Here is a 27,226-nt window from a genome sequence, read left to right on the forward strand (position 1 = left end):
TGAGAAGAAACAAAATACAGGAAGTGTAGATATAACTGCCATCCTTTTGGGTGCTATAAGCTGGAATTTACCGGAGCACTCCCTGTTTTTTCTCCTACCTTTTGACTGGGATGGAAAGAGGAATGTTAGACCGCTGTTGGGCTCAGGTACACTTTGTCACGCCCGGGATCCCTTTGTGCTGGCCTATAGGGAAAGGGCAGGCAATACAATGATGGGGGGCATGAGGTGGAATTGGACATTGTTCTCCCTGGATGTCCCTCGACTGGGGATAGCTGAAGGTAAGGAGGACCTGGAGTAGGTATGCAGATTCTGCTCTGAATGGAGGTATTGACAATTAGAACTGACCTTTTACCTGAGGAAAAGGTTTGAGTCCGGACAGTAACTTAACCTCTGTGACACCAGTTTTGATTCTGCTTGTGCCGCAATGGGGGGGGGGGGGGGGAGGGGGGGAATAGACAGCCTGGCACAGCTGAAGAGAAACTTGCACATGTGCTATAAGATAAGTGCTATGCATGCCCGATGACTTATTGCAGCGCAGAAGTGAAATCCCTGATTAAAGTGTAACAGGCTAATATTTAAACAGGGTTGGTTAGGGATGTATTGTTGCAGCCCCTGCCCAGGGAGCAATATTTACTGCTACAGGCAAAGGCTTTTGAGTGGTTTTGTAAACTTGGCAAGTTTTCCAAGAAAAGTAGATTTTCTGTCTCTTTCTCTTTCAATCCTTCTACCTCTAGATACAATAAGAGGACTAGACATGAAGATTATTCTTTGGAAGAAAAAATTAAGACTGTTAAAGACTAGGTCTGCAATTCAGGCTACTCAATCTGCTGTGCACCTAAATGAGAAGCAATATTCTGGCATTACAGGAGCAGAGGAAGAAGGGAATTACATCAAGAAGATTATGTTGCCACCATCAATGTTTACGACAGTAAGGCGGAACATGGGATTTCGAATTGAAGAAGTGCCTAGAACTTCTTCAGAGCCGATCCTGAGAAAATTCCAGCAAGCATCTTCCATGGGACTTCCTATACACCAACAAGTCTCTGATGTGATTAAGAGAGAATGTAAGGATCTCAATAAAAAACAGTGCTTCCTAGATTTAAATGTTGGTTATACCCATTGCAGAATGTAGAGAATAACATGCCTGAATCAGTCTCGGTGGATTCCTTTGGGGCTAGCTTGGTTGAGCGGACTTTCAGGGCAGAGGAAAGTATCTTAAAGAATCAAATTGAAAAGAATATTGATTCAGCATTGAAAAACTAATTCGCAGGAGCTCATTTAGTGATGCGTTGTGATATACATGGAGCCTACATAGTCATTGATCACACAGACATTAAGAAGCTCTTCAAAGCCGTTAAAGAGTGTCAAGAGCATGTCATCGGTTCTAGAGGCAATGGAGTAGCAAGTATTGCTTTGTTTGATATTCTTTTGATATAGTAAGAGTGTAAGAGTTGGGACTATTTCTGCAAGGAATTGAATATTAACACAGTGCAAAAATCAGTGGCCTCCCCTATACCTTTTGAGGGAAGCAGATTATTTGGGTCAGATTTCGATGGAAAATTACACAGGATTTTCAAAGGGAAGATACATTCCTTATTGTTTCTCCAGAATGCTGGTACAGTTGGTTCGGGGATTTGTTCCTCATCACAGACTTCTTTTCGCCAGCTGTCAAAAGGAACTGGTCAGCAATAACAGTTTTCATTAGCAAGCAGATAGGCAAATTTATCAAGAATTAAGGAGATCAAGGAAGTCCTTGTCTCCCTCCATAAACCAGCGTTACAGACTATGCCATGGAGGTGACTACCTCTTCAGAGGCTGACTTTGTTGGTTTGGAGATTGAGAAGGACAGGTTTCAAAGGAGAGGTGAGCCAGGACACTTAGAAGAGACCAGCCAGGGTTCCAGTGGGAGGAAGAGTAATATAATTCCAAGAAAGAGTAACATAATTCTAAGCAGCGTGGGAGGTATCTACTTCCAATGCCTGGGTTCACTAGGTAGTGAGGGAAGTATCCGAAATAGAGTTTTTGGAAACTCCACTAGAGGCAGGTATCATTCTTATGCCAAATCTTCAAAACTTAATCATGAAGAGGCATTAGGGAAGCACTCCACAACCCGATTGTGAAAATAGCTTTAATTTCTGTTGCATGGGAGGACAGAGGCAATGGAGTGTATTCAATCATGTTTTTAGTTCCCAAAACTTCGGGACAGTTCAGATTGATTGTAAATATGAGAGGTTTGAACAGATGGATGAAGTTAATACCATTCAAGATGTAGACTTCACAAAAAATAATTCCTTTGATTCCAAATAATTCATGATCACAATGCACTCGATAGACACTTACTTCCATACTTCTATTGGGAAGGAACATAAAAAATATGGTGGTAGCAGATAAGCAGTGTTGTGGAAGGGGTGAGAGGGACGACATGCTTAAAACGAAAGCAAGTAACAATAAAAAATAAAAAAGCATGAAGCGGGGTGGCTTGCCATGGGGAGGGAGCGTCTCACTGCAGATTTGGCTTGTCTACATGGCGAAGCATATCTGTTGTTTCTCAGTGTGTGTTTGGTGTGGCGCCCCAGCTGCTTTTCACGGCGCACTGTGGTGCCCAACACACATATTGTAAACCACTTAGAAGCTGTTAATTTTAATTAAACAACAAAAAGTGATCTCGGAGAGGTCCTGGGATGCGTACAAGCAGTGTTGTGGAGGAGTAAGGGGGTCGGCATGCTTAAAGAAACGAATAGAAAAAATTCTGATGAAGCATAAAGCGAGGCAGCCGGCCTTGGAGCAGGGAAGGAGCGTCTTTAACAGCATCCATGATCAGGTGATACGATGAGCCACGAAAACACATGGACTCTGGCTTGCTGAAGTGGAGAGCCTGTTGTGCCTGCAACAGCGGCTAGGATAAAGTGATTAAGAAAATAGTGTTGAGAAACAGTAAATAAAACATACTGAGTGACGACACATGTAACAGGGGCAGTCCTCATGGGATGTTACAACAGGAGAAAAGAGGGGACTACTGAGCCAATTAACGAATCATAAGCCACAATTTACAAAGGACAGTAACAGGAGCCAATTGAAAAGATGGGTGGAAAGTGGGCAGAGCTTAAAGTCCATATCTGAATACAGCATGTCTTGAAGAGACAGTGCATGCGCTTCCTAAGCGAGACCTAAAAAATGATGGCTCCCTTGGTGCTACTTTTTCATCTTCAGGGATGGAATATTTATACATTCCTGAACGATTGGCTACTCTGTGCTACATCGAAGGAGGTGGTTCTGGGGTGTTTGAAGATCATGAAGGTGTATCTACAGCATCATTGTCAATTAACCAATCTAGGAAAGTGTAAGTAGGATCCTTCCCAGGACAAGTATTGATTGGAGCTCATTTTAAGATAGATATTGATATGGTGTTTCTGCTGGAGGAGAGTGCGACAAGACTAATAGTATCGCTCATCTCTTTGTTATTTCGAGCAAGAACATAAGCAAAATTGTGGCTGAAGGTGAAGGGACACATGGAGTCTTGTGCATTCCTAGGACGATGGGTAGGACTTCGAACGAGAGGACTCTTGTACCACCTAGCAAAATACTGGCGACCGGATTCAAACGATAAAGAGACGTAGACTCCTTAAACAGATTTTACCAGACGGCAGCTACAATGATGGCTAAAGCCAGAGTCCTTGAGAAAGGGGTTTCCCCTACAGTCTCCTCCACAGATGGTAATAACATTGGATGCCAGCTCCAGAGAATGGGGACCAACGATGTTGAGCAAGAAGGCTTAGTGAAGGTGATCAGCCAAGAACAGACTGAAGTCATTGAACTGGAGAGAATTATAAGCAATTTTTCAGGTGCTGATACACTTCAAGAAGGATATTGCCAATCCTCATGCGACCATTCTTACAGACAACATGACAGCAGTGTCATTTGGTAACGAGGCGAAACCAACCGTGGAGAACCCCCTCAGAACAGCAAAGGTGATCGACACCCTTTCCCCTCTTCTCTCTCGCCAGCAACCGGAGTGGACTCCCTCGGGGCCGCAGTTCTCCTTCACAGCTGAAGAAAAGGGACACCGCTCCTTTAATTGCGAACGCTCAACCCTGCCCCCAGCAGTGACGACGACGAGGGATGGGCTGAAATACCCGGAAATGCGCTATCACAGGTGTGTGCTGACACCGGAGGACGAGAGGGCGACAGCGGAGGAGGAGGAAGCAGTAAAGGACGGCGGACGGAGAGGAGAAAAGAAGCGAACAGGATATCGAGGAGAAGTCGACTACGAGTCATCGAAGCCAGGAGGCCAACGACCCCGTGAGCCGCCCAGCCACGTTCCCGGAGGAGCGTGGCTCTCGCAGGTACGCGAGCGCTTCACGGGCTGGGTGGGGGAACAAGGGGCGCCGCCTGTAGCAGCGTAAGGGGACCTCAGAGCATGTACTCATGATGCCCTGGTGATGTCCCGGTAATAACCCACCCCGAGCACCACCCCACACGATAAGCATCATCTTGAGCACTGAGTGATCCCTCCCCCCCCCTTCCCTCACATCTTTAACTAAAGGTAACAGGCCACTGACCTTTGGAACCCTTTCTGTTTCTCTTCCCGGGATTATCGGCACTACGCCGCCACCCGAGGACCGAGCCAGCCCAAACTGGAACGATACCCTAGGAGGAGGAGGACGGCCCCCGAGGGAGCGAGAAAGAGACTCCACTACCATATTACCGACCCACTCCTATACGCCGACGTGTGCACAAAACAATAAAAATCCTTGAAGCACCAAAACAGTCTCCAGTAGTATCTACTCGCTCACACATTTATAAACAGACATTTGGGAGTGCAGTCCACAGCTCAATCTAGTAGCACTGATGACTGGGGGTTGGGCAGAGAGCAGTCTTTCTTTGAAGGCAATTCACCTCACTAGGAAGGAGAATGTAGTGGCAACAAATTAAGCAGTCTTTACGTCACCACAGACTCTTATCACTCAGTCATCAAGTTTTTTTGCCAAAATAGACCAGAAATTCAGAGAACCCTTCACATGTCTGCCTCTTGAGAAAACACTCAGCTTCTGGGGCATTTCTCTTGATATCAATTTCCAGAGGCATGGGGAGTAGATGGCCCGGTCTTTACCTTGCTCTCCTGATCTGCTATAGGTATTTCCACCTATTCCGCTAATCCCTTCTCTGCTTATAAAGGTTCAGAGGGTAGCAGCAGATGTGATAGGGGTAATCCCATTTGGGACCTGCTGCTCTTAGTTTCATCTTCCACTGCCATGGGTCTTCTGCCCACTGTGGAGGATTCCTTTGTCTCCCCATCCTCTCAGGTTGCTAGGGTGTCTACCCCTTCAGAAGCTGGCTCAGTAGGTATGAGAAAGGGTGGGCTTCAGAGGAGACAGGGACCAGAACACTTAGCAGAGATGATTAAGGATTCAAGATGTCTATTTACTTTGAAGTCCTACTCCGAGCATTAAAGGAATTTTGAAGAATGGCGTTACTCTAGACCTCTGTCACCAGTGGAGCGCTAAATCTCTTCAATACTGCAGTTCTTGTTGGATGGGTTTTAAAAATAGTTGGTGGCTATTACTTTTTGAAAAAAGATTTATGAAGTTTAAAAACTTGAAAAAAAGCACATTACAGCAGAGCAGTAATACACTGTCCATTATTGCATAACTTGAAGTGAGGCGGATTAAATTTTTTTTCTCAACATTGCATCGTACATGTAAGTCATGGGGTGGTGGTGGTGGTGGTGGTGGGGATAAGTAAATCCACTTTGTAAAAGGCACAAGCAAACATATTTAGTGGAGTCAGTGTGATCATGTGCAGCGCACGCTTCCCAGCAACACCTACCACCAGCCTGTCCATTGAACTCCCCCACTCGCCTGTGCCTCCAACCACATCAGGGCCCCGGCAAAAACTGTATGCGAGCACAGGTATTGCCCTCATGCCACATCACTGCCCTTACCCATCATGTGCATCACCCTCAGCCCCTTCACCTGTCGCTGTAGTGACAGAGGCCTCATTCTCCACTTCCAAATTATGGGCAATCAGGCTTGCTCTAAGAAGAGCCCAAATATCACACGGTCGAGGGACATCTGGTAGTAAGTCTGAGTAAAGCTCAAGCTGCTTATTACAATATAGCATCACTTAGCCAACGCTTAAATTTGGGCACCCGCCCTCTGCCCCATCGGCATGCCACCTGCCTCTAAGAGGGTCAGCGCGGTAGATCATACATGGGGGTATCCAAGTCACGCAACAGTGGGAGCCATCGGCACTCTGCAGTACACCATCTCCGACAGTGCATCCATTACTTCGGTCCAAAACTCAGACTACTCCACATGACCAGGCTCAGTAAAGAAACCCTGCCTCTAGTTGACCACATCTGCCACAATTTGCATTGTCTCGCAGACCAAACCTGTGAAGAAAGACTGGTGCATAATATGCTTTTTGCAAGAATTTATAATGGACAATGTGTAAGTGGCAACTAGAGGACACCATGTCAGTCTGACGGCAGACATAAGTCCAGAGATCATTACCCAGCTCCTAACCCAGTTCCCGCTCCCAATCCATGCGTGCCACTCTCAGAGGAGCCACCTGTCCTCCCTAAGAGGCATTATACAGCAGAGTTATTAGATGTTTAGTGGACAACGTTCTCAAGAGATCTTCAGAGGAGCTAGATGAACTGGCTCCTGCTGGAACTGTGGAAACAACAGCCAACAACTACTTCATAGCTGAAAATAGAGAAACGTGTATAACGAAGTGCATCTTGAGTCTTCCCTATACCCCACCAGTGGGAGTAACGAACCCTTTCTATATAGATCTTCCTAGGTTAGCATGCTTCGCATCTAGAAGTTTCGACGAGCATCAGCCTCATGAATAATAGGCAGCAAAGGGTGACATTCCAGGGGAAGGTGAGACGAATAAACGTAGCATGGTCCCACCTTTTTGCTAAGCTTATCCCACGCCTTGACTAAATAACTCAAACGACGAAACATCTCTCAGAGTACCAGGCACTAATCCTCCCACGAAGGAAGATGGAGGAGTCAGGGACATACTATCCATCTCAACCACCAAATGAGGCAAGAATGGGGCTGGCTGGTACAAGTAGTGGGCAAAGTGCATCTGCATGCACAAATAGTAGAGCTAGAGATTTGGCACCTCAAACCCACCCAAACCGAATGGTAGCGTAAGGGTCTCCAATCTAATCCTAAGCTGCTTACAGGGCATGCCAGCCTAATGATTGGTGATCAAATAGAAGCTAAAAAGGGCTTTGTTGAGTGGCAGTCAAATATTTATAAGGAGATACAACATCTGCAGCAATATAACCATTTTCTTGAGGCGTACCCGACCAGCCAGGGAGAAGGGTAGGGTAATCCACTGAGTTATTTGCTCCGTTATTCAAGCAATAACGACCCCATAGTTTTCACTGATCACCTCCTCAGGGTCTCTATGCACCCATATCCCCAAGTATTTTAGGGAGCCCTCACAACACTTTAACGGAAATTCAGGCACAGAGCCTGGGTTGTTAGTCATAAGGGGCAGGATGAGAAATGTTACCCAGTTGATATTAACCCCCTACAGCAAGCCAAAGCAGGTGTTTTCTCAGAAAAGTACAAGGCTTTTCTGCGGCTCTTTTACATGCATGACCATGTTAAATGCATATAGAGTTAATCTTCGCTAAACAGTGACAAAACAAATACATTAACACCATGAAAGATACAGTAGAAAAAGGGTATCAATGTCCTCAAATACAGGTTTTAGGATGCACTTACAATAAACAACTTTAAGTAGAAAATTCAAGTGGGTGACTGTATAGGGAGAGCAGGCCATCCACATGCGGTTACCAGGAGGATATAATGCAATAATGGAAAAAACACTAAATCACAAATTAACAGGAGTAACATTGACACCACATTACAGCACATTTAACTATGGGATGCAGAGTCTTCATCGTATTGCTCAAGAATCATCTGAGGTAGGCACATCCTGAAATTTCTCTAAAAGTCCCTACCATTGCTGGGTATGCTCATGGTTACCTAGTCGCCTGCAATTATCCAGTCTCAGTGTTGGAAGTTGAAGCTCGGCCCATTGCATAACTGTTTACAACCACGTCTGAGCAGATAGGCCTATAAGGGATTTCCAAGTTGTAGCTGTGCACCTTTTGGGTTAAGTCAGGATTAGGTCTAAGAAGTTAGGAATCATGTTAACCTCTATCGTTAAGAATACAGGCCCAAAAACCAATGTTTTGGAACCAACAGAGCTGTCCTGACAGTAGTTTCCTCTAGTTTATCCGTCACTGAAGTTAAAAAGCTAAAAATGGGACAGATGTCAGCAAGCGCTTTCCCGCACCTGGGGTACTGCGTATTCATAGTCTGAGTCATTACACTTAGTGTCAGATATGCTCTATACAAGACTGAGACTGGGATTTCTGGATACTGGTGTAGGACGTTCCAATCTTTGGCCCATTCCGAGCCAGTGAGCTCTAGGCCCAAGTTCTGCATCCACCTGCATCTCAGAGTGTCAAGGGTCCTACCTAAGTCAGAATGTAGCAATATATCTATCTGTGTAATGGCTTTGCTGCTCTCCCCGAGAGGTAAGATGGTACTTAAAAGTGTGGCTGTGCGTCAGTCCTGTTATAGCCATGAGACCCCATTTTTCATGTAGCTTCCTTACCATTCCTACAAAAGGGAGCGAAAGATCACATAAATCCCATTTTAGACCAGTGGGTCCTTCATCAGGGGTATGCACTTTGTATAAAATACATGTACTGGTACAAGCAGTAGGGACACTAACTAGCCCATGGCATACTGCAGATGCCGCACAGGAACCAGCGACGAAATGCTCACTCTGCACCAGGAGCGAGGAGGCCTTGACAAGGAGACAAACATGGGCCGATTCAGTAAAATGCCCGGGGTAGCAGAAATACGTATAGGGAAATCAAAACAGGCATACTCTTGTATCGTATAGCGCACTGGAAGTAATATTGCCTTAGTCTAGCAGCTTGCTGTTTCAGTGCCAGGGAAAAAAGGAGCAGCGATAGGTGACATCCCTGTTGCGTGCCCCTAGTGATTTTCTTAGGGACCAACTAGGCTTTGTTGATACATATCGGTGCTACAGGGTCAGTGTACAGTAGTTGTATTCAATGCAGCAAACCCTAGCGCATGTCCATCCTACCCCAATATATGGCATTATAGTGAAGAGGGTGCGTAAATTATGGGAAGCGGAGCATCCCGCAACAAATTTGGCCTGATCAGACCTCACCAGCCCTGGGAGGAGAAGCGTCCACCGATTAACCACCAATTTTGCGAAAAATTCTGGTGTCACAATTTATAAGCGACAGAGGCTGATAGGAGTCACATTTATATGCTGGTTTATCAGAATTGACAATTTGAGGTGGAATTTGCATTCCCTAACTGCAACTTCATTGTACTCTGTGAGCCGAGTGTGCAGGTGAGCCATAGTGTCAACATCCAGAGCCTGCGTGACCATGCACTACTTTGATTTTATCTCCGTCTCTAACCTATTCAGGTGATCTAGAAAAGACCGCAGCACTTCTTCACTTTTGGCCATGCATCTGCCCCAATAGCGGCCATAAAGGCAGCCCATTCCATGCCCCTGATGGCCGTTGTACCATCACTGATTTTAAAATAGGACTTTAAGGGCTCAGTAGACAGTAATCGAGTGGTTAGAGAACCATAAGTTAGCGCTAGCAAGGATTTTATTTGGTGGTCAGACAGCTGAAAAGTTTTGCTATTTCTAGACCTACTGTTCCTCTGCGAAACCTGCCTCTAGTCTTCAAGGCTCTCCAGGGTGTGCAGTCTGAACCACTGATTTATTTTGCACTTAAAATACTTGCCATTAAAGGTGGCATTTTTAGTGCCTGTCACTTCAGCAGGAGAACTGGCGAACTTGGAGCCTTAATATGTGCACAACTCTTTAAGAAAAATTTAGAAGAAGGGATTCTGGCCAAACATAATCAGTCATTTCTGCCTAAGGTGGCTTCTAAAATACAGGGAGCTTGAAATCATATTACCTGTGTTTTCAATCTCCTTCTAATAAAGAGAAATGTTGTATTGTAATAGACGTAAAAGGGCAGTTTCTATATATCTTCAGCGCTCTGAGGGGATATAGAAAATCGGAGTATTTGTGACTTTTGTTGGTGTTAACCGGGGTCATAAAGGATCCGATATTACTTAGGAGTCGTTGGAACAGGAGTATTCCTTGTCGACAGCTAATACATCTGATGGGCTTCAGAGCAGATCCACTAGACTCTAGAGAGTGTCAGATTCTTTGGCTAAGGCACAGGGGCCCACCTTATCTGAGATTTGCAGACCAACAACTCAGCTCACACATTTGTTAAGCACTTTCGAACTGCGTGTGTGAGAATTGAGGGACAATATTTTGGGGGAAACGTGTTAAGAACACTGCTTTCCACATTAATTTAAGTTGTATTTATGCACTATTTAGATATGGGAAAGCATGATTAACGTGATTTGATATGGGTGGGTTATTGTGAATGCCAACCTTAGCTGACGTAATCATCAAAAGTAATGACTGAGACAAGGATAGGAGACAAGATTTATAATGATATTTACAGGTAAGTAACAGGCGAGATGTTACGCAGGAAGATATAATGCTCCTGGTGGGGCATTCAGCAGCATATGCTTCTCAACTGAATGTACATACAATGAATGAATAAATAATCTTCTCACTTACACTAAGAGACTAAGTGTTCATTCCAGGGAATCACTTTATAATATTTTTCCGCATGTGTAAACACCTAAAAGTAACGACCCCAAAAAAATACCAAAAAAGACACTGGGTCGTTGCTTCTCAAAGAGTGAATTTCTACACGTTTCCCTTAGAAATTAACGAAAATGAAACACAAGGGGAAGGAGGCGACGTTAACATCACAGTTGTTGGAAAGCTAGAATAGATAATCTTATAATCGCAAGTAAACAGACGAGACAGTTAGACAAGATCGCGGGAAGTAGTACCTGCCCGCTATTCTGCGCGGTGTGACCACGGAGCTGCCGTTCCTTCAGCGCCGCTCCGGAGTTCTCATTACTTCCCCTTCCAGCACCACTGCCAGCTGTTCTGCCCGAACCCATTCACATCCGCCAGTCGCTGTAGTGCGAAAGAGAAGCCCAACCGGCTGCAAAGAGAAACCAGAAACAACATCAACCTACCCCAAACAGAAAATGATTCAAAACAAAAAATGATTGTTCTTGTCCCACAATCCCCAATGACCTACGAGGACGTTTCAACACGTTGCTTTTGATAACATCACTGTAATTAAAACGTTGAATATACATTTTAAAAAGGCTGAGCATTCACTGCTTATATTCATGAACTATTGTAGTCTAATTGTTTTTAATAAGATAAAATAATCGATTTAGAGGGCAGCACACTCACTACGCTTTATTTCTGTAGTCTTAGTTATTGTGCGCTTTGCAGGAACTTTCTTCGGTCTTTTCCCTCATTGATGGCATTCAATGGGCACCATTGAAAGATGGCTCTCCTCATCTTCCCCATACTAGATGCGTTCAATGGACCTCATCATAACGTACTGACGTTAGCGCTCTTGGGAGTTCTCGTTTGCCTGTAGAACGACCACAGTTTGAACAACAAAAACCGGGATATTCCACTAATATAGTTCAACTACAATTGTGCATACGATATGGTGAACAGAACAACTTAATTATACTACAGCTCCATTAACGTTGTAGAATAAAAATATAATACAATGTTTAAAGTTTCCCGTGAGTAGTTTATACTTGTAGCTTTTTTAGAATCTGAAAATGTTGGTACTCGACTGATTGTCATGTTCTTCTGTATAATTTGTTGTAGTCAAGTGAAAATGCACACATTGTAGATGGCCGCCCATCGCATGACTACAGGGAGTGCCGACCAGTTTGGTACAGCCATGAAAAATATATGGGAGGGATCACGTTTCATCGGCGGACATTGTAGGGTCAGGCTCATTTTATTTTGTCTAAATTAAATGCTTCTCTACCACCTTTGCGGCATTTCCAACGGAATCGGTCTAACTGATACTAAGATGACGGCTGCTTGATGGTGCATCATGCGGTTGCTGGGCGTTCCTAAAACGTAATTATGTTATTTTTCCGGTATTAAAGGTCAAAGGGCGGGGCTAGTGTTGCCAGGAGAGACGAGGCCGCGGAAGTTTTGATTCTGTTACCGACAACACACCAGAGACCTGTCGCCGCAGTCTAGAGACCGGCAACTGAGCTTCATTCCCTAAGCACAGAAATCCACTGCTGCACCTTTTAAGAAACCCAACCATGGTGAGTCAGCCAACAGCAGACGTAATATGTTTAGCACACAATGCAGACTGAATATTATTTTGGCACTGATAAACAAGAAGGGAGATTTATGCTGCCTGATTGGATGATTGTCAGGTCATTTTGAAGTGCCTCGAGGTTGTTTTATACTCTGAAGTGGGGAGTCAAAGAGTTCCAAAGAACGCTGGGTTTGCTGATGGTAAAATTCCTACATCTTTCATGGTGGCAGTGGGTACTCGGGGAGACGGGGATGGTGTTGATTGTCGGATTTCTGGGGAGAACGCTCACAATCTTTTGCTAGCTGTGAATGCCCCGGTTACTTACCAGTAATCTTCTTTACTCCGAGCCTTCTTCGCCACACTAGTGAATAGATGAGCAATTACTCCTTTCACAGAACCTTAAAAATAAAGCAAAACATGTTATAGTTCAGTGGTCTTCAAACTTTTTAATCCTCCCACCCCTCCCCCCCACTGGAAAAAAATCATCGGGCCCGCCTCCGAATTTTCACAATGATTCCATTAAATTGGCAATGTTTAAATATGTCTAGACGTATTTAAACATTGCAGTTAAGTTCTGTTACCGTTTTAAAAAATGCAATCAAATACATGATTGCCAAACATACTATTCTGGTAAGTCAGGCCTTACTAATGTGTAAAAGTATCCACAATGTGATTATTAGAAGAGGGGGGTTTGATCTCTATTTGGAGTCCCTTCCCTTTTGAGGCTTTCTCCCCACCAGGAAATAAATGACAAAAGATGCAAGCGATATCCCATCACAGAGTGACTTACTGCAGCTATCTTTTTCCCCTTAGAACAAAGCACTGTTATCAGCGTAGTGCTTCTTTTGGCCAGAGCCTGGTGCACCCCCTGGGATCACTTGAGACCCCATAGGGGGGCCACCCCCAATTTGAAGACCCCTGTTTTAGTTGTTACCACCCCATCCCTCCCAAGATGACCAATTTCCTCTTCAACTCAATAGAAAAAGCAAGTCTCATCCTTGCATCCTCCTGATCCTTGCCACGCCTCTAAAATAACTGAAGCTGATATAGGGAGGGATGGTAAAGTTGACTGTGACAAGGAAGACTTGAACTCAGAGTAATTATGGGTCAATGCTTGCATTCAATATGGCAGTAGCAAACTCTTTAGATTTATTGCCCATCAAAAATACAAGCCTTTATTGATTCATAATTGTGTGGGGTGATAACAATGTGGCTTCATTACAAATGTCCTCCATCGACACCCTCTTAGAAGATGCCCATGAGGTAGAAATGTCCCTTGTAGACCTTTCCTGAACCTGGCTACCCAACCTTGCTCCCTGAGTCTCATATTCCATCAGGGCAGTTTGTTTAATCCATCTGCCCAAAGTAGAATTGGATGGCTTCAATCCACTTCCTACAGGGCCAGAGGTTCCAAAAAGGCTAACCACCTTTCTGAAAACATCAGTTCTCTCTAGATAAGAGTAAAGCAACTCTTCTTACATCTAGTAATTGCAAGGAAGCTTCCTCCTCGGACTGGGAAGTAGGGAAGACGACTGGAAGCACTATCTTTCATGATCTATTAGTTACAGAAAGAATCTTGGGTACAAATTTTAGGTTAAATCTCAGCACGATTGTGTCTGGAAATACCCTTAAAAAAGGCTCAGACTTAAAAAAAAATTACCCCAATTCACCTAGGGCCACTTTTATGAAATTTTTAAATAACAAGTTCCGAATTGTGATTTCCTCTGAATCCCAATTAGGAAATCGCTATTTCAAATGTATGAAACTCATTTGAATTTCATTTGCGATTCCCAGTAGGTTGCAAATAGCTCTAACTCATGAATATTATTGAGGTAGATCTTGGTTTGCGACCCATTGTGAATCTCTAAAATCATAGGGATGGTGGTTTACAGGGGTCAAAAGACCACCATATCTGTGATTGCTTTCAAATAAAACTATCTTTTTTAAAAAATGTAGCCTGTTTTCCTTTAAGGAAAACAGGATGCGTTTAAAAAAAACAAATGAAACGTTTTCTGTTCATTTTTTAAGAATAGGCAGTGCTTTTACATACATTCACAAAGGGGAGGGGGTCCCTTGGGAACCCCTTCCTATTTGCGAATGGGTTACCACCAGTTTGAAATTGGTGGTATATTGCAAAGGATTTGCAACGGCATTTCGGTCACAAAAAAAATTCACACATACCACTGCAATTCAGTAATAGGAAGGGACTCCCTAAACATGCCCCTTCCTAATATCGAATTGCAAACATAATTTGCGATTCGGTGATAGGTCACTGAATCACAAATAGGGCTTTCTACTTCCCAAAAAGCTGTTTTGTGTTCACATACGGGCGATTCTGTGAATTGGTTCATTTGTGACTGGCAAAAAGGTTTAGACATGTGGCCCCTATTCTCTTAGCTGAGAAAATAGCCACCAGGAAAATTACTTTGAGAGTCAGAAATGTGATATCCACTCTCTCAAAAGGCTCAAAAAGTGGAAGCTGAAGTGACTTTAGAACTGGGAGAATTTCCCACGATAGAGTTGTCTCGACCTCTTCAGACACAAATGTCTCATAAGTCGAGATACCAACTGTTCTAGATGATCTAAATAAGGACTTCTGAAGGCCTTTTGTGCTGCCCACTGGGCACTAAGGGTAGTCAGAGCTAAACCCAATGTAAGTCCAGCAGGAATGTGGAATTCCTATAGCCCAGGACATATTGTTTGGGGTCAAGGGCAACAAGTTTTCATGTGTATTTGGTCCTTGGGACAAGTAGGCCCAACCCCATGCAGCACAAACCCTTTGGCTGCCAGTTTGCAGTACCACATTATGGATCAAGGAATGGCACTGTCTGCAGTTAAGGTAATCTTTTTGTCCATATGTTAATGCTGTTCAAACTTGTATTTATGGTTCAATATTTGAAAGCCTTTATTATTAGGATGAGCGCTCTAAGTAAATGTTGTAAGCTCTGACTGCACTACTGACAGTGGTTCCAGTATAAAAATGTGTACACACGTTTACAACATTTAGCAATATGAGGCTATGCATAATGCCCCCAGAATGCTCTCTGATTTGATGCAGAAGCTTGAAAGCAAGATTGATGATTCTTTGCTTTCAAAATAAAATGTTCATATAAAAATTAAAGCAGGAAAAAAAACATTTAGCTAAACTAGTGTAAAATGTCAGGTACCATTTCTTTGCAGCATCATTTAGTAACTTGTTGATGCATGATAGTATTTCCCAAAAATATTCATAATGGAAAATCAGTGTAACCAGTTTCAATAAGATTATGGGAAACAAAAATAAACAAGCATTGTCAAAGCCAGTAGGTCTGAAGTTGGTGGTCAGCGTTTTAGTTTTGTCAATGTGTGAATAGTTTTGGCGTGGTTTTTGTAAAACCTTATTGGTGTGGGAGCTGCCGGGCCCTCACCATTATAACAAACATTGGCATAAGCAAAAATTGTTTTTGGTCTCAAAAAGCACACAATGCCACAGTAGTTACTTGGATTGAACAAAATTACTTTGTGTGCCGAGATGCTCCTTGTGAAAGAGCAGAATGGTGTCACTCACAGTGAAGGCAGCCAATACAGAGCGAGAGAGAGAGACACAATTTTACTAAATGCAAAAGTTCATGGTCAACGCCAGACCAAATTAGGGGCCCAATTATTAAAGAGAGTCTCAAAAGTGCACCCATGGTGTATGTCCTTGCATTAATTGCAGCTATATGGATTTTGTGAATTCCCAAGAATTTACAGAAGTAGGACAAGTAATAGTACTCCTAGAAAATATTTGTGAACTGCATTTTAGCATGAGCAAATATGCATGTGTAGATTTGCTATTGCAAAAATCTGAGTGTTTGCAAGTTCACTTTCCCTCCAACCAGTTTTTTCCTAACGCTGGAAGAAGGTTTATGTCTGTCATTGTCAGGAGTAAATGTCCAACATTTCTCAGTATGGGAAAAGATTAGAGAAGAGTTGTTGAAAACCCTTAAAACATGCAAGTTAGTAGGTTTGCACAGACTCAAGAGGACATTCCCAGTATGTAGATCTGCGGAAACATGGCAACTAAGGGGATTGCAAGCATTCAAACACTACTCTGATATGAGCCCTGGCATAATCAGAGAGGCTATATCAGAGCTCTTATATAATGAGATTGCTGCCATAATGTGTCACCGCACTACATCATTCAATGGTCCATCTGGCACTCTTGTGAACTGTGTTCTCAAATTTTTACTCCTATTACTTTGTGCTGCTTCCTCCCAGTGTTTTGTCTTGAAACACTGTCTTGAAACAAGTCGAATTGAAAGAAAGTGGTTGATTCCACTTTCAAGTTGGGGGCGCGCACAGGTATACTAAGACCTATGTAGGTCTAATTCATGTAAAAAGCTTTCAAAAGAAATTCTTTCAAAGTCGTACTCTTGAATTATCATCCTTATGTTTATTCACATTCATTTCATTGTGTCTCCATTGCAAATTCATTCTTTTCTATGAATATTATATTCTTACAATTTTACAATCACCCAATGCATTTCGGGTCGATAAATGGACCCTTCCTCAGGGGTCTGTAAATGGAAAAGAGAAAGGAAATTTTCAGGGCTATTCAGCCTGTTGCAGTGTTAAGTGAGTACAAAATCCTAATGAGATACTCTGGTTATTTAATGAACAATCTATTCTTTATACTACGCTAATCGTGGGAGGTTACACATCTCTAGATTTAATGGTATTAAAATGTGATATTAGACGGTCTAAAAGAAACAATGTCAGTGTTTAACAAAAATGGATACAAACAGCCTCCTTATTTGAATAGTCTGAACTCAAACTCAAAAACAGTGTATTTAAATCCTTCATGTTATTTATAACCTCTTAGGCAGTTCACTATTTCTGAATACATCAAGTTATTTAAGGATGTATGAGTCTTAAACCCAGTAGCCTAGCTATTCTCTGTTCGCGTGTCCTTATCTGTACTTACTTCCTGATGTAAAACTGCCGCGTATCCGTCTTCCAATGAGAACCGGGCTTATGGAAGTCCACGAGTCTATGCTATTTAAACGTATCCTAATTGGTTCAAACTTAGTCGAATCTACCAATCCGACAGACTTTATAGAAGTTCTCGAGTCTGTACCATTTTAAACATGTTGTGATTGGTTCACGTCGAAATGACGTTTCTACACTCACGTAACTGTGTCTGAACTCTTCCGTGTATAAGAGTTTACCACGTATCTGTCTGCCAATGAAAATCAAGTATATGCGTGTTAACAAGACTCTGCTTCTCAACTAGACTCTGATAGGTTCAACCGCGCTGCAATATCGCTATAGAACCGGTTAATGAAGTGGTACTACGATGTTACTAAATAATATAGTTGATATTAATCTTAATGGACACTGACATATTTATGAAAGAATACACGTGCAAAAGCTCAAGTATAGGCTATTCAAAATGTAACCTAAAATATGTCAAGGAGCTTGTCATTCTAAAATAAACAATGCAAATAAAAACAATGTGAAAAAATAATAATAATAATAACGATGTAAAAAGAAAATAAAATCCAAACAAGATATGACATGAAAAAACGATCTTCATGAGTTCAGCCATTTTGGATTGGGATAGTGATGTGATATTTTAGCAGGAATGCAATATCTATTCCTCAACAGGTGCTCAAAGAAAGCAGGATAGTTCAATCCTGTCATTAATTCCTTTCGGTTGCATGCTGTCCATTTTCCTGATCCAAAAATATTCCGCTCTTAATCTTTGTTTGTGGGCATCCATGGTTGGGTATGATTTAATCACTTCCAGTATCGTGAATCTCAACTGTGCGATATTGTGACCTGCTTCTGTCCAATGTCTGGACAATGCCGATTTTAGGTTCTTATTTCTGATGTTACTCTTATGTTCTGTTATTCTTGTTTTTATCTTACGTTCCGTTTGTCCTATGTATAATTTCCCACATGGACATTTGATTCCATAAATTACTCCTTTAGTATCGCAAGTGCTTGAATGTAATAAAGTAATCCTTTTACCAGTCGTAGAATGAGTGAAATCTTGGCCAATGATCACATTATTGCAATGTATGCAATTTTCACATTTCCTCATTCCTTTGTGTGTAATCTTTTTATTATCCATGTGTGAATACTTCATTAGTTCTTTTAAATTCCTTGATCTTTTGTATGCAAATGTAATTTGATTTGCTACCAATGGTCGGAGATCTGGTTCTTCTGTGATGAGAGACCAATGGTTTTTCAAAATTGTTGTAATTTGCCTAGTTTGCACTGAATGTTTCAATACACACACTGTGAGTTTTTTGTCTGTTCTTACTTGTGTGTTGAGTAAAGATCTTCTGTTCATTGATAAAACTTTCATTTTTTAATCCTGAAGTGTTTTTTTTGGATATCCTCGTTTCATGTATTTTTGGATCTGTGTATCGATGGTGGAGGACAATTCATTAGGGTCTGATGTAATCCTTTTGTAGCGAATGAATTGAGACAACGGTAAACGTGTCTTCAATGAGTGGTGATGAAAGCTGTCAAAGTGGAGACCACTGTTTCTGTCAGTGCCCTTAGTGTGAACCTTGGTGTTGATTTGGCCATCCTTTATGGTTATTCTTACATCCAAAAATGCCAATTCATTTCTGTCCATTTGGTGAGTAAACTTGATCCTTTCGTGCACTTGGTTCAGTATTTGGATGTTTTTCACTAGATGTTCTCCAGTTCCCTTCCATAATATAAAAATATCATCAATGTATCTTTTAAATACCATGATACCACTTGTCCATAGTGGATTGTTCAATATATGATAATTTTCAAACTTTGCCATAAAGGTGTTCGCGTAGGAAGGTGCCCCCGCAAAACCCATCGATGTTCCACTACACTGTTCATAAAATTCATTGTTCCATTCTAGGTAGCTGTGAAATAATGCAAAATGAAGTAGTTCCAACAAAAAAGACTTATCTGTTCCTATAACCTCGTTTTCTAGTAAGATCCATTCCATGGCTTCTAGCCCTTCATTGTGCGGGATAGAGGTGTACAAAGCTGTTACATCAATCAAACATAACCATAGCTCTTCATTCATTGGTATTTCAACCATATTCAACAAATTCAAAAATGCGGTCGTGTCCTTAATGTAAGTGTTCCATTTTTGTACCAACGGTTGTAAAAACCAATCCAAATATTGTCCTAGAGGTTCTGAAATTGATCCACAGGCGGACACTATGGGTCTAAAAGGTGGTGTAGTGGCGTGTTGATGTATTTTAGGGAGCATGTAAAACTGAGGTCTCCTTGGATATTTAACATTTAAGAATTGGTATGTCTTTGTTGTTATCCATTTCATTTCTAGTGCTTTATCCAGAATCATTTTTTATATACTTACAAAGGCATCAGTGGGATCTTGCTCAAGTCTACGATATGTGTTGGCATCTTGCAGGTGTGATCGTACACTCTTTGTATAAAATTCTGTGTTCATGACTACTAAGGCTCCTCCCTTGTCAGCTTTTTGTATAGTAATGTTCGTCATTTCTTTAAGTGATCTCAAGGTGTTCCACTCTTTTTTGGAAAAGTTACTTTTATTTCCTCCTGAGTAATTAATCCTTTTCAATTCAGTTGTGACAACTCTTTCATAGGCATCAATGGTTTTGTGTGAGGTAGGGGCACAAAACGTGCTTTTAACTCTGAATTCTTTGGTGACACTCTCTGGTTTTTCTGGCGGTGGAAAATTGGCAAAAAAAGCCTTTAGACGCAAAGTACGCAAAAATTTGAAAATAGAAATCTCCGTTTCTTGAGGATTTGATTTATATACTGGCACATACGTGAGACCTTTGTTCAAAAGATTAGTTTGAGCTGTAGTTAATTGTACATTTGATATGTTTATGACGAGATTGTCTTCTTTTTGGTTGATCGAAGTTCCCTTTCTGTCTCCGTTTCTTTTGTTTTTTCTTTTTCCCCTCCTTGTTTTTGGGAGTTGCCCGTAGTTATTGATGTCGAGGGAGCATTGTTTGCGGCCGGACTGGTCTCTAAAAAAGTTACCTTAGTTTGTTGTTCTCTTCGTCCCATTTGTACATGTTTATCAATCGGTCTCCTGTTTTGTGCTGCCTCTGAATCAGATATAACACTTTCTTGGGATGAACTTACATCAGTTTGTGGTTTTTGCCAATTTCTTTGATTGTACACATCAGCCCAACTATAAACTTCTTCCAGCTTATAATCTATTGTATCTCTTTTATATTTCTTAATTTTCCTGTCTTCTATTTCTTTGGCGTATCTATCAAGTTATTTATTGATGTCCTCTAATGTAGCTAATGAATTTGCAATGGAGACACAATGAAATGAATGTGAATAAACATAAGGATGATAATTCAAGAGTACGACTTTGAAAGAATTTCTTTTGAAAGCTTTTTACATGAATTAGACCTACATAGGTCTTAGTATACCTGTGCGCGCCCCCATATTCACCGCACTACATGGCACCAAAGTGACAAGTAGATTTTGTTACATGACAAGTAGATTTATGAAGCAACCTGCCCTATGGACTAGTAGATATTTTATTAAATTCCACACCCCTGAGTGAGAAACCAGATCCACTGGCCATGTGCATTGCATCTAACATCCACGCTTCTGCACAAGGATTAATTGTGCAAAAGCGTGGGAGCAGAGCATTGTCATTGGTGGCAAAGAGGTCTATTGTCAGACACCCAAATCTCTTCTGCAAATTCAGGAATACTTCCCTCCTCCAAGATATTGTACTTATTGGCGGAAAGACCCAGCTCAATTTGACACTGTAGAGCTCTTTCCGCGGAAAGATAAATTGTTCTTAGAGATTCAAAATTGGACTCTGGCCAAGTGCAAATCTTCTGTGTTGCCAACCAAAGAGACAGGACTCTGCTACCCCCTTGATGGTTCAGGTACTCCATCAACCCTCAGTTGTTCGTTCATGAATGGTACGAGGGAAATGTGTGATTTGACATTCTTTAAGCCAAACAGTGGTCTGAAGTCCCCTGAGGCTTTCTGCACCAAGAACAGTATTGAATAGACGCATTGACCTCATTGGCGGTGCGGTACTGGACATTTGACATTTTTGGAATGCAGGTCTTGAATACTTTGCAGAAGAGTATTTCTCTTTATTAGAATTAATGGCAGTGGAGTTTGCCAAAAACACTCTGGAGTGATATAATCGAAAACAATCCTGTAACTCTCCTCCATGGCCTCCAAAGCCCAATAGTTGGAAATCGATGCTCTCCAGATATGTAGAAAATGTGAAATACGCCCCCCTCATGGGAAAATCCTTGTTAATTTTTAGATAGATAGTTAGGACTTTGAATATAGCTGGTGGGTCCTGAACTTGTCCAAGAAAGAGACCGCCCACACCCCCAGCCGTGTCCCGTTCTTTGAAAGGGCTGATTTGAATACAGCCAAAAAGCTGGCACAGAGTATTTTGATAGACTAAAGCGGAATCGTCATGTTTATGCTTTGAGCCAACAATAACAGGGCCTCAAGCTTGTGCTAATGTTGCATAGAAGGAGATGAGTCTGCTATAGCAGGGCTTCAGTGAAATAGTTCTGGGTCAGCTAAAGCGAGATCTCACCTGAGATTGATTTCACTTACCTGCAACTTGCTTGGAGGTTTCGCAGAAACAAAAAAACAGGAGGATGTAAGGATGAGACTTCCTCTTTCTATTGAGTTTCGGAGGGCGAGGAAGTCATCCATCTTGGGAGGGATGGGGACACCCAGAACATGTTTTACTTTGCTTGTAAGGTTCTGTGAAAGGAAGGAATATTTGCTCATCTAGTATATACTGTGGCAAGGAAGACGAAAAAGGAGGTCGTGAGCTCTGATGGTGACTGAATTGAGGAATGCAGAAGAGAAATCATTTACACTATGGATAATCTTTCCTCAAATATGTTAGTTTGATCTGATTAGTATGCTGTGGCATAGCAAGGGTGCGATAGGCCTTGATGCAGGTAAATAGAAAATCCCCAACCGCCTGCCCAAGTCCCTTGATGAATAGTAAAAACAGCCATAACCGGGATGCAGATAGCACTTCTCATCCATGGGCCTTTGTGCCACTGTACCACCTGAGCTATTGACAGTTGCACTCCTGGCAGCAAAGTAAAAGTTAGGAGAAATGTGCATGAGCCCCACCCTCCCCCTCCCAAACACATGTAAACAGCATCCCTCAAGCATACTCCGAGACCACCTACTCATGGAAGAACACAATACCCATTAAACAGCTGCTCTAATAGAGAGATCGCCCAAGAGTGCAGAAAAACGTTAGTGACTGCACAATGACTGGCTTATCATCACAGGCCGTTTCGCCGTACCTGGATGGCAGCTTATATGGTGCCAGATACACCAGCAGTCTGAGTTGAGATAGCAACAGCACAATTGTGCCATGCAGATATGATTCCTGAGCAGTAGGACTCCTCTTTTCCTGATCCCAACAGTGCAAAGGAAGCTTTGAGAACTGCAAATTCCTGGTGGGGACATTGTCACAGCAGTTGACTGCTTTGCAAAGTTTTCCTTCCTCTTTTTTGGTGACGTAGCTGAGGCAGTCCCACAAATATCTACGTAGTAGCAAATGGGAAACTGCAGGCTGCTAGAGCTGTAGAGCCTGGGCAAAAATTGTCAACATTCAAAAGTGAAGAAGGTTCATAAAGGGTCCAGCCTTCTCTCTGTCTCTAGAATCACTCTACCAGTGATAACAGAAGGTGGCACCAGAGGAGAAAGTCTGCTGCCAGTAGTCAAAGCTGGGGCCTAGAGCAACCACCTAACTGACACCTATTCCTCACCGTTTCTCCCTCCTCCCTGCAGACCAAACAGAATGTAGTTGGATTTGCCAAATCACCAACTGAGGTATATCAGGAGTTTAATCAACCTACTTATTATATACAACTGGTTACAAACAGCACAGGGTCAATCTACCAGTAGTATAAACATAAAGAAACAACAAGATTTTAAAACTGTTATAAACTTATAATGGTGGCTTGCTGTGTGACAAAGGACTAATTTAAATGTGCACCTGTATCTGACATCTTTTTTTTTTTTTTAACAGTCTGTTTATTCGGCATTCATATACAATCATATGCCCAACGCATGGGGCAATACAGATTTATACATTTCTGGCACTTATCTTCATGCCTGTTCGTTTTACACCTATAAACAATTATTTGATGAACAGTATCATAACGTGGTACAGTCTATACACCACTTTACAATTGCCGATAATACATGTGGAGTAATTCAGTTTCAAAATTCCCACCAGCTAGTCCATCCCTTAAGCAGCCCATAAGGCATCAAGGCTACTCAATACATATATTCCCCACACCTCTTCTCTCATCCGTTCGTCAATGAAGAGCTCATTCACTAGGATTCTGAAGTAATCGTCAATAGACTCACACTCATATTCTCACGGTCATGTGTACTTTGTTTGTTTACTCCTTGTGACTGTTTAGCCTGCGTAGGCATCCCAACCCAAGTGTCATGCATACCTCTCAATAAAGTAGCCCAGATGTCTAGATTCTCCTTCAATTCATCATCTCTGATTGATTTTCATACGCACTTCCTCCGCGATCGCCCATTCCACCACATCCTGGCGCCATAATGCGCCCTAGCACACATCCTTCCGATAGCTATTCTCCTCTTGGCCAACACCAGGGCAAACTGCAAGAACTTCCACTGCATCTTCCCTTTCTTGGTTTTCTAAGAATACCTAACAAACATATCCAGGGGGAATCGTCTAGCACTGTTGCTGTGATATACTTTACTTGAGCCACCACCCGCTGCCAGTATTCTGGTACTCTCGAGCAATCCCATGACATGTGTAAAAAGGTTGCACCCTCACATCGCGGGCTTGTTTCTCCCCTGTCCAATTACATTTTACTAAGTTTAATCGGTGTCATATATGTGCGATATAGGAAATTAAAATGGATCAACTTAAATCTGCCATTACAGGAAACTGTCTTTACCAATTCACTCGTCACTGTCCAATCTGAATCAGTGAATGGGTCTGTCAGCTCTCCCTCCCACGCCCGCTGTGCTACCAGCTCAGATCCAGCTGTATCAACTTTAAGTGTTCGGTAGATGCGTGTCACTAGATGCCTAGCTGACTGCACAGTCAATATCAAATGTAGTGTATCTGTCACCCGGGAGTAACCGGGAACTTAGTCCAAATCTGTCGCATTGTGTGTGCCAGTTTAGCATATTACAGGAACTGTCCTCCTCCCACTGCAAATATGTCTTGCGCCTCCACAAATGTAAGAAATACATCCCTCGGATACAGGAAGTGGGGACGCTCCTTCCAGGTGGTTGTGGGCAGATTATGGAATTCATTGCCTCTTTCCCTCAGACAAGAACCAGAGCTTCTTAACTTCAGACGCCAACTAAAGACCTGGCTGTTCCATCAGTAATGTATGCTGTGTAGGACTGGGAGTATCTAGGGTCTCTCTTTCCAAGGGGTACTTTCTTAGTGCCGGGACACTCCTCGGAGTAGCCGTGCGCTTTACAAATCCCCCATAACATAACATAACATAACATCCCCCAGCATCTCACAGCCCCATCCCTCCAGCTCAACCCAGACATATCTTCTGCAATGCATTTAAACTGTAGTAGGGTCCATATTTTCAACTGCCTAGCAAAAGGCAGTCACCTAAACACTTGCTTAACGACACACTCCCAGATCTCTGCCAACCATCCGATTAAATGCGGGGTGCCGCAAGGCGTCCGAGAACCACACATAAGACGTTTAATCAAAGAATGACCAGCATAGGTGCCAGGAAGTAATCTCTCTCCCACTTATCATCTTCAAAAGCTCACTGCACCTCATACTGTAACTTAGAAGCATAGTAATAAAGCTCCAAGTCCAGCAATACAATGCTACCCTCCAACATATCTCGCTTGAGCTGAGATAGAGCCACCCGGCTCTTCCCCCCCCCCCCCCAGCCCACACAAGGGAGGCCAATAAGCTGACCAACCCCTTAAATAGTGCACATTAGAGCGTATAGAACGCATTCTGCAAAATGTACAGGCACCTGGGAAGAAACCCCATCTTCGCCATAGCCTCTGTTCATGCCTTAGAATGCAGTATAATATTCAAAAAACGGACCGAATTAATCAACCCAGTCAATAATAGATCTATACAACGCCACTGCTGGACATCAAGAGTGTGGGCCACCATTACCCCAAGATATTGGAAGGAGTCCGTCTCCCAATGCATCCCTAATGACGGTAGGTCCACATCAGGGACCCCCACTGGCGTACCTAGTGGGAACAATAGCTATTTACCTCCATTTATCTGAAGTCCCACCACCGTCCCAAATGCCGCCAAATGTGCCAAAAGCCACTGTATCGTCTCTCGAGGATGTCGTAATTAGAACAGTACATCAACCGCATACAGCGAAACCAGATGCATCACATCTCCCACTCTAATACCTGAATCCCCCATGATCATGCGGAGGAAAGCCGCCTTTGGCTCCATTGCCAAGGCAAGAATCAGTGACTAAAGCGGGCATCCCTGGCAGGTGCCCCATTCCATATCCCACGCTTCAGAAATCAGACCTCCACTACGCACCCTCACCTGTGGTTCAGTGTACAATATCATCACCCAGCGGCAGAAAGGGGCCCAAAACCCAATTATCTTTTGTACACACTGTAGGGAACCCCACGCTACTGTATCAAATTCGTTGGTTATGTCCACTGACACCAGTGCCATTTCTTCATCACTACCCTTGGTCTCATGTAGCACATGAGCAAGTCTGCGCAGGTTGAAAACTGTGCTGCGTCCTTGTAAACTAGCGTGCCCATCACTCCTGTCACTCAACTCGTCAGTATTTTACACATTACCTTCGTATCCACATTAAAAATGGTGAGAGGTCTATATGATGAAAGTTCCATTACACCCCCCTCTGGGTTGAGTACCATGCATACCACCCCCTCTCTAAGTGTAAGGGGTAACACACCACTTTCGCATGCCTCCTGTTACACCTCCATCAGTGGACTCGCCGATTGTGCCCTATATGCCTTATGAAATTCAACAGGAAAGCCATCTACTCCAGGCGACCTCCCGCAGTTCATATCAACAATCGCCTCTCACTTCCTCAAGAGTGAGCTTGGATTCTAGCTCCTCTGGCACAAGAGGTGGCAATTCAGGAAGATCTACCCCCGCCAGGCAGTCCGCCACCAACTGATCGTCCACAGCCACTCCGTCCCCATGTAGGTCCCTTAAATGGTCTCTCAGTACTTCATTAATGAGGCGCTGCATGCTAGCTGGTCCCATCACTGCATCCGATTGTCATAATGGGGGGGCTTCTCCGTCCCTCTCTTTTGTAACTATGCTTATAAAGTACCCGGACTATCGGCGTCCCTGATTAATCTCTGCCTGTACTCTCCTCGCATGAACGTATCCAGTCTGTCCCACGTTTCCACTAGACATCTCCTAATATCGACCATGGCCTCTGCTGCATCCACACTTCCATCATACTTTTGTTGAGCTTCCGCTAACTGCTTCTCAATGTCCTCAAGCTCCACCTGCATCTGCGTATGCAGACCATCCGTCTTGCTCAGGCATTCCCCACGTATAACCGCTTTGAGTACCTCCCATTCTGTTCCCCTGCTTCCCTTGGGACCCCAATTACCTTCTAAATATTCTTTTCAACAAAGCCTTGTATGCATCTAGGCGCGCCCTTGATTGTAACCGACAATGTCTCCTATCATTGCACGTTCTGACCCCACTCCACTCCAACATTAAGGGGGAGTGGTCTGCCAGAAATCTACCCAGATAGGCCACCTCCTTTATAACCAATTACATATTTGTTGTTCCCAGTGACTGTATGTGTCATGGGTGGCTGAGCAACAAGAGTATTCCCGTCGAGTAGGGTAACGCTCTCTCCACACATCTACACATTGTAAATTATGCATGACATCAATCAGTGGCTCCCCATACATCGTTTGGTCATACCGCTAGGGGGTCATCGATCTAGTGTTGGATCT

At 43.0% G+C, this 27,226-nt stretch overlaps 1 protein-coding gene across 2 annotated transcripts in view; it reads right to left on the reverse strand.

Moving 5' to 3' along the window:
* Positions 1-12,072, reverse strand: part of BLZF1 (basic leucine zipper nuclear factor 1) — a 79,276-nt gene extending 67,204 nt beyond the window's left edge. Inside the window, exons 1-2 of one of the 2 annotated variants that reach the window (XM_085622988.1) lie at positions 11,392-12,072; positions 10,974-11,131 (exon numbers count right to left, since the gene is read on the reverse strand). The gene's annotated coding sequence lies outside the window, so the exon portion shown is untranslated. Of the gene's footprint in view, positions 1-10,973; positions 11,132-11,391 lie in introns of those variants that run through there. The other variant, XM_085622989.1, reaches the window with a different exon arrangement.
* Between the last annotated feature and the right edge of the window lie 15,154 nt (positions 12,073-27,226).

This window comes from Triturus cristatus, chromosome 8 (genome assembly GCF_964204655.1).
Source record: "Triturus cristatus chromosome 8, aTriCri1.1, whole genome shotgun sequence".
Lineage (NCBI taxonomy): Eukaryota > Metazoa > Chordata > Amphibia > Caudata > Salamandridae > Triturus > Triturus cristatus.